Raw genomic sequence first — 14,067 nt, 5'->3', positions numbered from 1 at the left:
TAAGCCAAAATATTAAAGGTGGAAAGTGTGTCTTCTGGGAGCCAGCCTAAGCACTAATAAAATTGAGATATGTGACCTTGGGAAGTTAACTTTGGGCTACTTTTCGCTAATGGCAGATTCTCTTCTGAAGAATATAGGTTCTGGGTTATTTCAGTCAGAGGAAGTTGTATTTACTTAGATGGTACCTTATCTATAGTCAACTTGGCTGAGTTGAGCTATTTCTCTTTTTAAATTATCAGGGACTTCTTAACCTGAACTACTTTTTATCAAAAAGGATCCCCTTACTGTTTCATTCCTAAGTAATTACCTTCTTGAACTGGAACATATTTTTGAGGGCAGAAATATTTGATAATTGCTCTAGTACCCAGAGATGATAGAGGAAGACATTTTATGCTGCCATAAGAAAGAGTCAGCCTTAAATACGTGGGCAGATTGTTTCCCTTCATCTTCATATGAAAAGACATATAGTTATCTTTCTGAATCCTCAAAACATCACTCTGTGTATATATTATCCCAGTCATTTGCCTTCTCTATTTATATATTAGATAGTATACTTGTTTTACTAAAAGGCCAATTCTAAAAAGTTTAACAGTAGTCAATGTTCCTTCCCTCTCTCTCTCTTTCTCTCTCTCCCCCTCCCTCCCTCATGACTCTTGTGTGTGTAGTGATAGATTCAAATAGATTCAAATAGATCTAACAAATCATAATACAGTATAAACAGAGGAAATGATCTTCCTATAAGGGCGTAGGTATAAGGATCAGTTAAACAAACTGTAGCATGCTATGGTATAGTATATGCTTTCAATATTTTATAGAATTCTAAGTTGAAACCTGAAGAATAATGTCTCTCCTGGGAGATAATGGTAATTATAAACAAAAGACATGGGGAAGTTTCTTTTTTTAATCCTTAGTTATAAAATTCATTTGTTTGATGCCCATACCAATTTTTTGCTTATTTGCCTGTCTTTGGTTCATGGAAAGATGCAAAAAAGTAAGAGATTTAGTTGTGATTCAGTAGGATTAGAAAAAAAAATTATTTATCACTGAGCCAACTAAACTAGTTCCAACTCAGAAGCAAATCCAAATAATGTTTAATTCTTCTGACTTAAATTACTCATTTGAAAAGTAAGTTTAAATTGGCAGTGAGAACAATTCTATAAGCTAGTAGGGCAGAAACTTCAGAATAGTGATATTTAAATTTAAATTATTAAATACTTGATAAGACTGAAAAATCATTGAAGAAGATCATTTTTTTTGGATCCTTTGTCATTTCAGGTTTATTTATTTATTTTCCATTGAAAAATGTCTTGCTTCCAAGCTTGTATCTCAAAGAGAGCTAGAAAAAATTTTGAAAGACTAACATTATACTAGGCAGGCATCCCAAAAGTTGATGGGACACAACTGTGCCGTAGAACTTGGTGAGGTAAATGGCATATGTTTCTTAAGAAATGGACTTTATAACTTTCTTAAAACTTTACTCCCTTTGAATGATGGGCCTTTTTGCCTAGGAGTGAAATAATTATGTAGGGTACTGTACTACAGCACTCTCTTAAAAATACATTGTATCAGGGTCATGATGTTGTAATGTAGAATTTTAAAGGTAAGAGAGTGAGCTTTTAAATTTAATATCTCAGGGACTTTGGATCCTTTCCACCCAAAACTTGGCTTGCAATTTGTCTCCACAGATGATTTTGATGGTTTAAATTAGTTATGGCTTTTCAAACTGTGAAGTAGCCAATAATTTATCTTTGACCAAAGTTTAAACAATTAGTTCTAACCAGCACCAGTTATTTTAAAAATCAGGTTTTAGAGGAAAAAAAGTAAATGTGGTTAGTTAATTTCTTATTGCTCAGAGACTAATATATTTAAAAATAAAACTCCAGAGATTTTAGTTTGAGGGGGAACTCCCCAGTTCTGTGGCTAGTTGCCCAACGTATTGTTGTGTGTCAGTGAAAATTTAGAAATGTAGAGAGTTATAAACCCCTCTATCCTCTTTCATATACATGTGAACAATATTTCTGTGGCATAGGGAGGTATTAGAGTTTGTAGGTTAATTTTGAGGTCAGCTATCATTTGCAAATTGTAGAAAAGAAGGAAGTGTTCCCATGATGGCATAAGTTTCCTGACTTCACTCCATGGCAAAGTTTAGAGTCTTTTGAATTGCCTTGATCCAGACTCTGCAAAAGCCTTCAGTGGCAGGTTGCCAGTTTCAGTTAAACTTACTCGGTCTTCGTCTTACTTGAGAGTTTTCAGAGGGACATAATGCCCACTTTGTATTGCCTGGATCAACAAGTGCACTCGAAGGCTGTTAACAGAGAGCTGAGAAAGGGGCTGCATGTGGGGGTGCAGACTCCTAAGTACCTTCTCATGGTTAACTGTATGGTTTGTACTTGTGTCCTTTTGAGGGCAATTATGCTAACTGTGCTCATCTATTAATCTTCTTTATTTATAAGATGACTTAGATTAACATTAGTATCAACATAGGCAGGGAGGATGGCTTTGGAAGGGCAGAGGTAATAAAAAAAAAAAACCCCACTTCTCCAAGTACTCTCTTTTCTTGCTTAGACGTTCTCACCTTTGAATAAATGTAGCAAGAACCAAGAAAAGTGATCTGAATTCTCTGGGGTAAAACATGAGTATGAGTTTTAAGAAATGGAATTGCAACCAGTTCAAGTCCTCTCATCTTGTCTGGATTTTTTTCCATAACAAAGCCTGGTTTATCTACAGAACAAGAGTCCATCCATCTACAAACCTTTACGCTTAATAAACATCAGAGTTGAATTAAGTCAATACTATATTTTTGTAGTAATTGTGGAAGGAAATGAAAACAATGGACAGGTTGCTGAATGGTCTGCTACTGCCATTGTGATCTAAACTAGTCACAACATTTAACTTCAGTTTTTGGATCTGTCAAATGGGGAGAGGTTGGTTAGTCATTTTCTAAATTCCCTTCCTGCCACAAGACTGTCACTATGACATTACTTTAAAGATTATGGTCAGGATAGGATGAAAAAATGAATGAAAAGGAGGCACTGACTTTTGTCTAGAGACACCTAAATCAAGAGATTTTTGCAACTAAATTTAATAATGGAATGGGAAAATAGTACAAAATAAAGAAGTATAGTGTTGGTGTTCTTACATAATAAATTGATCCTCACCCTCCTGACCGCCATAGTCACCCCCCAAAATATACAAGTATAATAGAGGGGTAGCAGCTGCCTCATACGTCAACTTACGAATCGTTAAGAATGCCAGTGCTTGTCAGTTAGTAGCTTCCCAGCGCAAACTCCGGGGAGGGAAGCTGGATTTAGACCCTTTTGGATTTCCTACGTTCTCCTCTTCCTTCCTTAGAATTTTGGTAGTACCAGTAAGTCAGCTCAGGGAGATAAAAATGGAGAGTAGTTATATCAACATCGCCTAAGAGACTGGACACAATGAAGAGGAGGCTAGATTGAAGTGGTATTGAGATGGTGCCTGCTAATTACTCTGTTCACATTTTGAAAGCTGCATCAGAATAAACTCCGAACCGAGTAAATGAAACTGCAATAATAACATTCTATTAGGAATTTTGGATTGGATCTGGTGTAATCTTATTGGTATAGAAGCACTTAGTACTGATTTATTAGGTAAGTGGAGAAAATAGAAACGTGGTGGAGTATGCTCTGAAAAAAGTGTAATTTTCCTTGTTTTTAATCTGAAAACCATTGTGTCAGTCAATTTAGTTCTTGTACACAATGTTTGAAAGATGACCTTGATTTATGTAAAGTATTATTTCCCATGTTCATTTGTTAATTTAAGTGTTGAAATCGTGATTGAGCACAAGCTATGTGCCAGGCATGAAGCCTGCACTGAGATACGTGATGAATAAGACCCACTCCCCATCTCCCCATCTCCCAGGAGCGTGCTTTATAGTCAAATAATATGGATTGTATGTCCTTTGTTACAGTGGCAAGTGTCAGCAGCCTATGACATAATTATAATCTGACAGAAAAACAAAGTATTCTATAATCAACTTCTTTCTATGCATATCCACTTCATGGTGCTGTGCTGCTATGTAAAATTATACTCACAAATGCTCTTTAGTAGCATTTTTAAAAGATGAGAAATGCCTATATGGTAAGAATTAATCCCAATTTATTTTAGACATTTATGTAGAATTAGGAGATGAAGATATTAGCCAAGAGACTGAAAAATGAGTGTACCTGCATACAACTGTGTGTTCTATTTTTCAGGCTTAACAGCTTAGCTGTAACATTTGTACATTAGCTAAATAACATCTCAAGGGGAGACGGAGATAGAACCTTGATGTCTACTGATTGTACATGTGTGAGTTTGTGCCTCTCAAAGGATGGTCCTTAAAAAACTCCCTGCTGGAAGCTATTGTGCATATTGTAAAAGGACTGTTGCTAAGTGCCAATTGAGCTAGTACTGTATACTTGCCATTTAAAAAGAAGATTTCATACCACTTGATTATGTTAAATAGAAATGTTTGAAATTTATACAGAATTACATCAAAATGGCACACTAGTTATATGTCTAAAGGGCTGCAACTACTCTATCCCATAACTGTCAGTCCTTCTGGTAGATGGTTTAATGTAAGACTGTCACAGAATGTATTACATGAGAAGTATAGAAAGTCTTAGAATAGTGAAGCCATAAATATATATTGTAATAGAACCTAAACCCATGTTTGCATTGAAACATACCTACCTATATACATATACATACATATATATTATATTTAATGGTTCAAGTAACACAAATGGAACTCTGAATTTTTAAGTATGTAGAGGTCTTGATGAATCAAGTAAGGTTTTTCTGTGTACATAATAGAGTCAGAGTATCATTCTTGGTGCTGTACAGGGTTCTTGTGGGATAACAGTATGTTGTGTTACTTTTAACAATTCCTTCTGAAAATGTCCTTTCTTCAAAGACACCTAATTTCCCCCCTAAAAATGGTGGTGGTTGGGGGGGATTTTTACAACCTTTTAAGTGAATCCTCTCCATCAGCCAAATTATATTTTCAGTGGGTATGTGTTCTACGCCCCTCATTAGTAAAGTATACATGCCATAAATGCAATAATAAGCTACCTTAATTCATGAAAATATGGAACTGGGAAGGAAGTAGACTAAATACCATGACTTTAGCCCCCTTTCCTCCATAGATCCCATGGAAATAACAAAAAAGAGACATTTTTAAAGAATGAAACTGAGCTGTGTTTAGAAAATTTTAAAAAGGAGGCAGCTGTGAGCCAGAAAGTTTGAGAAAATCTTGGAAGACAGAATGGAGGTGACAGGGGAGAAAGAGAGAGGAAGGAAAGGCCCAGCTCAGATCCCCCAGGGATGGACGCAGACTTCCCAGGAGCCCCGGAGAAATGCTAAACCTAGAGTCAGCGGAAGAGTTTTATGGCATGTGAATTATTGCTCAACAAAACTCTTTGAAAAATTTTTTTTAGGGAATAAAGAAAAGCATCAGTGGGCAATAAGGCAGCCATCAGGGCAGAGGGCCAGCAGGATGTTCTGCTCCCTTCCCTTCCTACAAGGAGGTTACTGTTCCAGAGAAGCTCCAACTTCTTAAGCATTCTTTTAAGAACAAAAATGAAAACAAAAAGTGTGAACTGGGAAGGACTTCTTGGGTGGGCATTAGGGTGGAAAAGAAAAGCTAGCAGAGCTTCACTTAGATCCCTACTATCACCAGGAAGAATTGGAAGGGGACAAGAGGAGGTATCTATCTGCCCAAGAAACAAAAGCATTAAAATGCTCCACCTTCATGGGGAATAGTCCCTAATAATGTTGGCTTTGGGAGGGATCCCCATCTGCTAACCTGCCCAACCCTCACAAACCCCAAGCAAACCCGTCGATTGGCCTGGGCTGTTAAATAACACAGGTACTGCTGCCAGCAACCCTCTTCCCTGCCCTGCCCTGCCCTGGACTCCCACTCAAAGGGTGGGCTCTTTTAGAGAACTGACTACTTTCCTTTGACAGTGCAGGCCTCTTCAATATGCTAATCAACCTGGTCCTTTATAAATATCAACCTACAAGCATGTATCATGACATTTGGTGAAAACCCAGTGGTTTGAAAGGGGAGGATCGGTAAGAACAAATAAAAGTAATCCTGGGAAATAGTATCCTTAGATTTGAAAAAGTATCTCACAAGCTGCTGTAATAAAAGTGCCAATCAGAGAATGAAATTAGTCTCTGGGAATTTAAAATAGGATTGAGAAAATTGAAAAAGAAAATCCCTGAATCACTGAAAAAAATACTTCCAAACAAGTGATTTGAGAAAGAAGCTTAAATGTCTTATAATTTAGAGCAAAAGACAAAGAAATGAACAATATGGGACAAAAATTAAGATACAGAGTTTTGTTCCAGGAGATCCAAAATTCATCATCTGAAGTTTTAGTAGCAGAGGATAGAGACAATGAAGGAGCATGGAGCAGGAAATGGAAAAAAAATTCTCATCACATCCCACAAGTACCAGAACGACAAAAACTAACTTTGATAATATTCGGTGTTGGCAATGACATGGAAGTAGGTAATCTCACAAACTATTTAGGGAGAATATAATCTGCATAACTTCTATAGGGAGAAATTAATTTACCTTTAACCCAGGATTTTACTTCTAAAAATTTTTCTTATGGGTAGTTTACCCACATGAACAAGAACATATGTTGCAGTATTCACTTAAGTATGATTTTAATAAGTAAAACCTGAAACAGTGTATCTATCTATAATGATACACCTATGTAGTTAAAAAATCAAGAAAAAAATTGTATATGCTGATATGGATAAATATCAGATATAGACAAAATTAGATGCCAATCAAAAAAATTAAGGAAAAAATTTGTTTAAAAAAGAACATAGATATAGCCATAGATTCTTTTGTGTGCCTAAAAGTTTCTTTAAAAAATCTAAACTGTAGAATTCAAATTTTATCTTTGCTTCTAATTAAATATGTTAATAAATCACAATATTCTCAAAGATACAAGAAAACGATTGAATCATAAAATGTAACCTTAAAAACCCCCCTGGTTCATTTGATAAAAATCAAAAATACTAATTCAATGTATAAGTAATATTTAATAAAGACAATGACTCTCAAAAATAAAGCATTAAAATGGATCAAAAAAAGAAGTTCATACATTCTCTTCCAGAACAGACAGTGCATAGTCCTGGCTTATCATAACTCAGTGTCAATTATATAGTGAATATATGCAATATTTCTGTGTATTTTCTGATTTCATCATGTGTAAATTGAGGAAGACTTGCCTAATAGGAGAGTAGAGAGCTGTTTTAAAAATCATTTAAGGAAAAAATACTTAAATGGATACTAATGTCTCATATTCATCTAAAAATAACAAACTATTTTATGGACCATCCAAACTATTAGTCACTTTCTCTTGGCTGTTCAGCTACCAACTTTTGGTCACTTTATTCTTAATCATCAGAGAAAAATTGTATAGATTTGAAACTCCAACATGTAATTTTTCTATCTGCTCCTCACACAAGAAAAAAATAGAAGAGAATATTGAGTCTAAGAGGGAAAATATATGCACGGATATTACATAGAGGAATTAATATGAAATAACACATGACCTCATGGTGGAAGAGTGGTAAAAAAAAAAAAAATTAGAACTTTTAAGTCCTCTAAAATGTAATCTTGTATTTTGGACATTTTATTAGTTAGTTCCCAAGCTGCGGACCCTGAAAAACTAGTATCCCCCAAATGTTAATGCATTTTACTGCTGAAAAGGTTACTGTACCTCTGTTTCTGGCATTCTGGCTGATTAGATGTTCAAATGGACCCTCCTGCTATAAAGCAGCTATATTATGATAATGTACACTTTGAGTTATTGCTAGTTTTGTAGATGCAGGGAATGTCTTTAAAACCTGCCTACTGACCCTCCCATACATGTACACGTATTGCCAGTGAACTGGAACCATATCAGTGGAATGGAGTTGGGACCAAAAAGGTCAGAAGTCAAGATGCCACTAGTAGCGTTGCTATCTAGACACTGAGGCTCCTCTGGCAAGGTGGTGAAGTTGGGACCGAGATTCCCTTGAGAAATCAAGAGAAGGACTGAGGTCATTTCAGGTTGTTATCCCTCCCCATCACCCACAAAAGAAAATACTTTTTAGAGGAAAGTTTTCCCAATTTAGGCCTATAGGACCAATAAGATTAAATAAAATATTTATAAATGAAGATCATCGAGTACATTAGGAGACCAGCCATGATAAGAAAAAGTTAAAAGAAACAGTGAACAAAAGATTGAGACATCAAGGAAAACTGATATTGGAATTGCCAGATAATTCACGTAATTGCATAGGAAATGTTTAAAGAAACAAAAGATGCATTGACAAAGATGAGCATGAAACAAAACCTATCAGGAATGAACTGACAGATTTGGAAAAAACAAAAAGATACTTCCAGAATGAAAAACCCATATGTCAGGGGAAAAAAAGCCTCAACGGACAGTTTAAATAGTAGATAAGACAGAGAAATGCAAATCAAAATCAAAATGGGGTATTTTCTCACACTTGTTAGGAACACTTGTTAGGACTATATATATATATGTGTGTGTGTGTGTGTATGATAAGTTTTGGTGAGGATGTGGAGAAATTGGAACCCTTCTACATTGTTGGTGGGAATGCAAACTGGTGCAACCACTAAGGAAAGTAGTGTGGAAGTTCCTCAAAGAATTAAAAATAGTACTACCACATGATCCAGCAATCCCATTTCTGGGTGTATATCCAAAAGAATAGAGATCAGAATCTCGAAGAGATAATTGCACCCCAATGTTCATTGCAGCATTATTCGTAACAGCCAAGATGTGGGAACAAGTCAAGGGTCCAGTGATGGATGAATGGATAATATACATGTATATATGAATATTATTCAGCCTTAAAAAGAGAAATCCTGCAGTATGCAACAACATGGATGAATGTGGAGGACATTATGCCAAGTGCGATAAGCCGGTCACAGAATGGCAGAATATTCAGTGATTCCACTGACATGTGGTTATTTAAAAAGTCAAACTCATAGAAGCAGAGGATCGAACGGTGGTTAGCTGGTGGGAAGGAGAAATGGGAAGCTGTTCTTCAATGGGTATGAAGTTTCTGTTATATAAGATAAATAAGTTCTAGAGATCTGCTGTACAATGTAGTACCTATAGTTAACAATACAGTATTCTGCACTTTAAAATATATTAGGAGGATAGATCTCATGTTAAGTATTCTTACTAGAAAAAAAATCACAAGGAAATTTTTGGAGGTGATGATAACTTGGTGGTTGTAATGGTAGCACAGGTATATGCATATGTCCTAACTCATTAAGGTGTATACATTAAATTTGTGTAATTTTTATTTTAATTATACCTTAATAAAGCTATAAAAATGCACATGTATAAAACAAGACACAAATAAGAAACAAATTAGTGAACTGGAATTATATATAAAGACATGACCAAAATGTAGTACAAAGACACCAAGAGGGAAATATATGTACAGAATGAAGCTCAACTCTAGAAGGGTTTCTTTTCATTTGGAAACAGCATGCTCCACTACTGGAAATTTAACTACAGCCTCTCTACCAGTTCACCAAATAAGCTCCCAAACTGGAGGGCAGTTCCCTATAATAAGAAGCCATGGAAGAATTTCAGGCAACAATAAAACAGGCTCTGCCTTGGATCTCCTTATCTCCTTCAGTCCCCCGTGAAATTATAGGTGTCTTAGAACAATCTCACAGCTTACTGGAGCCTTTGGCAATGAGACTTCTATTATCCTTGGCATCTGGGCTGAGTAGCAATTACTAGTTTGTCATTGATCCCTAATGGAGAGGTTGTCTCATTAATTGAAAAGTTAAGTCTCTGACCTGACAAACTCTTTCTACAGTGAGTGACTTTGTATTAAACACCCATTAGATGAGAAAAGCCCCCCCAAATTTTGCATTGTGAAATGGAAATGGCACTGCCAGTAACTTAGCAAATTTTATGAACAGACTCTTAGCCTCATGAACAGCCTCACACTTTTTGCTATACCCAACCTTCTGGCTCAGTGAGACTACAAGACTTGCCATGATTTACTGTTGAAAGAGTATCTCTGCAACATGGGAAAATCTCAAGTAATGCCATAGCCATATGCAGTCATAATGATAAATTGCTGATATCTTACCGTAATTGATATGCTCCCCACAGTAGGCTAACTTCAGACAGCTGTCCTGGGCATAGAGCACATCATTCCAATATTGATAAAAATATACCTTTGCACAAATAAATGGGCCATCTCTAATGGCCTAGCTACTTGTTCAGGCCAGCCACCTACTCAGGCCTCACTACAAAGCCATACCAATATGGAATAATTTTTATGGAAAAATACAATATATCTGTTACATAAGTACAATATATATCTATATGAAATGACCACTACTCAAGGAAATAGTCCTTGGGACTGAAATAGTCAATCAGGCACAGGCAGATATCTCTACCAAAGCCTACTTGATTCATGCTCAAGCCCACCATGGTTATGGGACCACCACCAAATTGATGTCAAATAAAATGTTACGTGTATAGAGCCCACTGTTGCCGGAAAAAAATCTCTATGACTTGCCAACCATGCAGCCTTTCTAATGATAATCTCTAATAGGGCTGTTTGGTCCATCTCTCTTCAGCTGTTTATGAATTGCACATGACATACTTCTGCATTGGCTGAGCTTCATATCACCCAAAGCTGGGGGAGAAGGACATGGAAGAGTCCCAGGAGAGTTTGAGGGAGCACAATACACTTGTCTCCCTTTTTCTGAACAGCACCCTTCTGAAAGGAAAAATAAGCTCCTTTCCTCTTATGTGCATGTGTGTGTGTTTTTAATGCCTGCTTCTTTATTTTTCCCCTCAGAGGATACCTGAATACAAATGAGCTTGAACACTGACTTTGCTTAAAGAGGTTACCGTCTACTCTTGGAGGTTGCTTATAACAACAAAATGTGACTTCTGAGTTTTGGTGGAACTCAGCATGCTGGAAAAAGGGAGGACAGTCTGACTCATTCCCATGTACTTCTGAAAACAGTGGTCATTGTCTTGTGAAGTTGAACATTTTCATTTATAGTTACATCTTGGCACATAAATAAACTTTTGCTAATTTAGATACCTACTCTTACATGTATGTACCAGGAAGCAGGTATAAGAACATAGGAAAATTGCTCAAAAGAGCAAAAGACTGGAAACAACTCAAATGTATATCAATAGGAGACTGGATAAATAAATAGAAATATATTTATAGTGGAATTGTACACAGCACTGAAAAGGAATGCTCTGCAGCTGCAGGTTACGTGCAGCCATATGGATGAATCTTAAGAATGTAACATTGAAAAATAAAATTTAAAAAGTCACAAGTCCCAGAATACTGCATATTGTGTTTTCATAAATCTCAAGAACAAGCAAAACCAGTATATTATTTATTCATCTGTCATATAATCAAAAATGTTTTTAAAAGAGAAAGTTATGACAGACACAGAATTCAAGATAGGGGTTGGTTGCTTTGTGGGGGCGAGGTGAAGAGGGGCATAGAGAAGAGCATACAGATGCATGCCAGGTTATTGGTGAATTTTTCATTCTTGGATTATGATGAGTTCAGAGGCATTTTGATATATTATTATTGTGTTATATGTAATGTACACATAGATAAAACGTGTATTTATATATGTCAAATATATTTTAAACGGTAATGAAGAAAATAAGTTAAACATTGTTTAAATGGTTCTTTAGTAAAATATGTGGGAGCAACTGAGTTGCATAATAAATAGGTATATATAAAGCTGGACTTCTTAGATATTTCAGCATAACATTGTTCACTGTGAATCTCTAACTGGGGATATATTTCTTAGTTGAATCCTTTAGGGAATAAAAATCTCATAAGTAAATGAGAGTGCCCCTATCCCTTCAAATTCCTGTACCATCTACCTGCCGTTTTATCTAAAAGTACACCATTAATTATCCCCTTCATGCATTAAGTATCATTAGTTCACTGACAAATTATAAATATCTTTGGGTGAGATAATATGTTAATCAACAACTTTTTAGTACATGAGAGTTTATCTGGTAATGATATGTCACTTTTGAAAGCAGAATCTCTGAGGAAGTGGGCAACAGGACATGTATGTTTAACAAGAGAAGGGGAGGGCTAGGTCTGGTGAATGGAGAAACGGGTAGGACTCATGGGCCTTGGTAGGACTCATGGGCCTTAGTAGGACTCATGGGCAGGTATGTGGGAATTTACTGTCAGGTCAGGGAATCTTCAGAAAGGAGAAAAGCAACGAGAGAAAAAAGGGAGAGGAGATTTATATGGCTTATTCGGTAGCTGCCATCATCTCCATTGCACGCTTAGTCCTTGCTTTTTGATTCCTTCCAAGCTTAAACCACTCATGCTTGAACTAGGTGTGTTATAACAGACACAATCAGTGCTTGATTCATATCCTCCCGACCCACTCAGGTTCACCTGCAGCTTTGCTGCACAGTTACTGTATATACCAATGGCTTCCTATATTAAGCACCGGTGTCTCTATCTCTACTAGATGTGATGTTCACCTAGAGTACAGGGCAAGCCATTAGTGTCTTGTTTTTAAAGTCATCAAGAGCCACCGTCAACCACTGAGCGAAGAGAGATGGCTAAGTACCCAGGTTAGCTCCTACCTTGGAGGTGTGTTTACATTGGCTGATTCCCAGGGGCGCTGAACTTCAGTTGCTCACGGTAGCAACTTAGCCATTAACACATCCTCTTTATGGCCTCCTCTCTTCCCTTCTCATTCTGTTGTTCTCATACTGTGCTTCCTGGGATCACCTCCAAAATAAACTACTTGACCTGAATCTTTATTTCAGGGTCAGCTTTTAGAGGAGGGAAGATTGGCATATATGCACTCAGATTTTTAAACACCTTCTCCTCCCTTTTTAATTTGTTCAGTAGCATTTCTTGTGGATACAAAAAATGCCAGGGTAAATGTTAAATGCTGCAACATTTTAAGTATGGCATATTATTGTGGTACCCATGCTGCAATATATTTACATAAAGTTCTTTAATCAATACTGTTTCTCTTGCTCCTTCTACCACCAGGGCAAAGGCTTACCATACTGTTCAAAATTAAGTTATTTCTGCTGCAGGCAGGTTACTTATCATTAAGCCTCAACTGTCAAACTCAATACAGAAAAATCTAGAAGCCAGTCCCTGAGTGACTGTTTTTGAAGCCGTGGTGCATTGTAGGGAGGGTGAAAGTAGGAAAATGGGAAGAAGGAGGAGGCTCATGCTTTTCTAATCAAGAGCTGATGCTTTCCAGCATTGTCACTTTCTCCACATGTCAGTAGAGGAGGGTTTTTCTAATCACCAGTGATCTTTGAAGAGTTCAACAGGCAATTTTATCTTGTATTTTGAGAATTGGGAGCACTAGAGCCTCACATCAGAACCAGATTTGTAGGTAACCAATTAGACCCTGCTAAGTCAGTCTGATCCATAACTAAATATATGTCTAGGGCACTGGGAAGTATACTCTTTTGGATATTTTCTTTCAGTAAATGCAAATCGTACAGTGGTACTTAGGGTAATAATAAGACAAGCAACTGTGTTATGCCCTATGAAAACTTTTACCAGTGGCTCAAGCTGGGAACCCATGATTATTCAGATATCCATTCATGTTTGTAAAGAATCTAGGAGCTCCTGGCTTCCCATTTCTGAGGTAATTGCTCTCGGCAATTTTACAAGACAAATCAGAAAGTAATCAGAGTTCTCGCAAGCTCCCTTGAACCAGGTAGAGGATCCAAGTTGAATACACTGAGTTTTCACTGAGGTGATAGGGGAACCAGAGGAAAATGCCTTCCTCTGACTTCTCAGCAATGTCAGGCCACTCATGCTGGCAAGGACCCAGAGCCCTGGAATGTAGAAGAATAAGAAACATGCCCCTCTGAAAAAGTGTGGTATCTATATTTGATAAAGTCAGAGGAAGATCTACATAGAGATCAACTGTAAAGCCCTGGATATCCTTCCTTGATCTCCCCTGAGGACAGAGCAGTACTGATGAATGTGGTT

This window comes from Eubalaena glacialis, chromosome 8 (genome assembly GCF_028564815.1).
Source record: "Eubalaena glacialis isolate mEubGla1 chromosome 8, mEubGla1.1.hap2.+ XY, whole genome shotgun sequence".
Lineage (NCBI taxonomy): Eukaryota > Metazoa > Chordata > Mammalia > Artiodactyla > Balaenidae > Eubalaena > Eubalaena glacialis.
Note: the sequence above shows the minus strand (reverse complement) of the source record.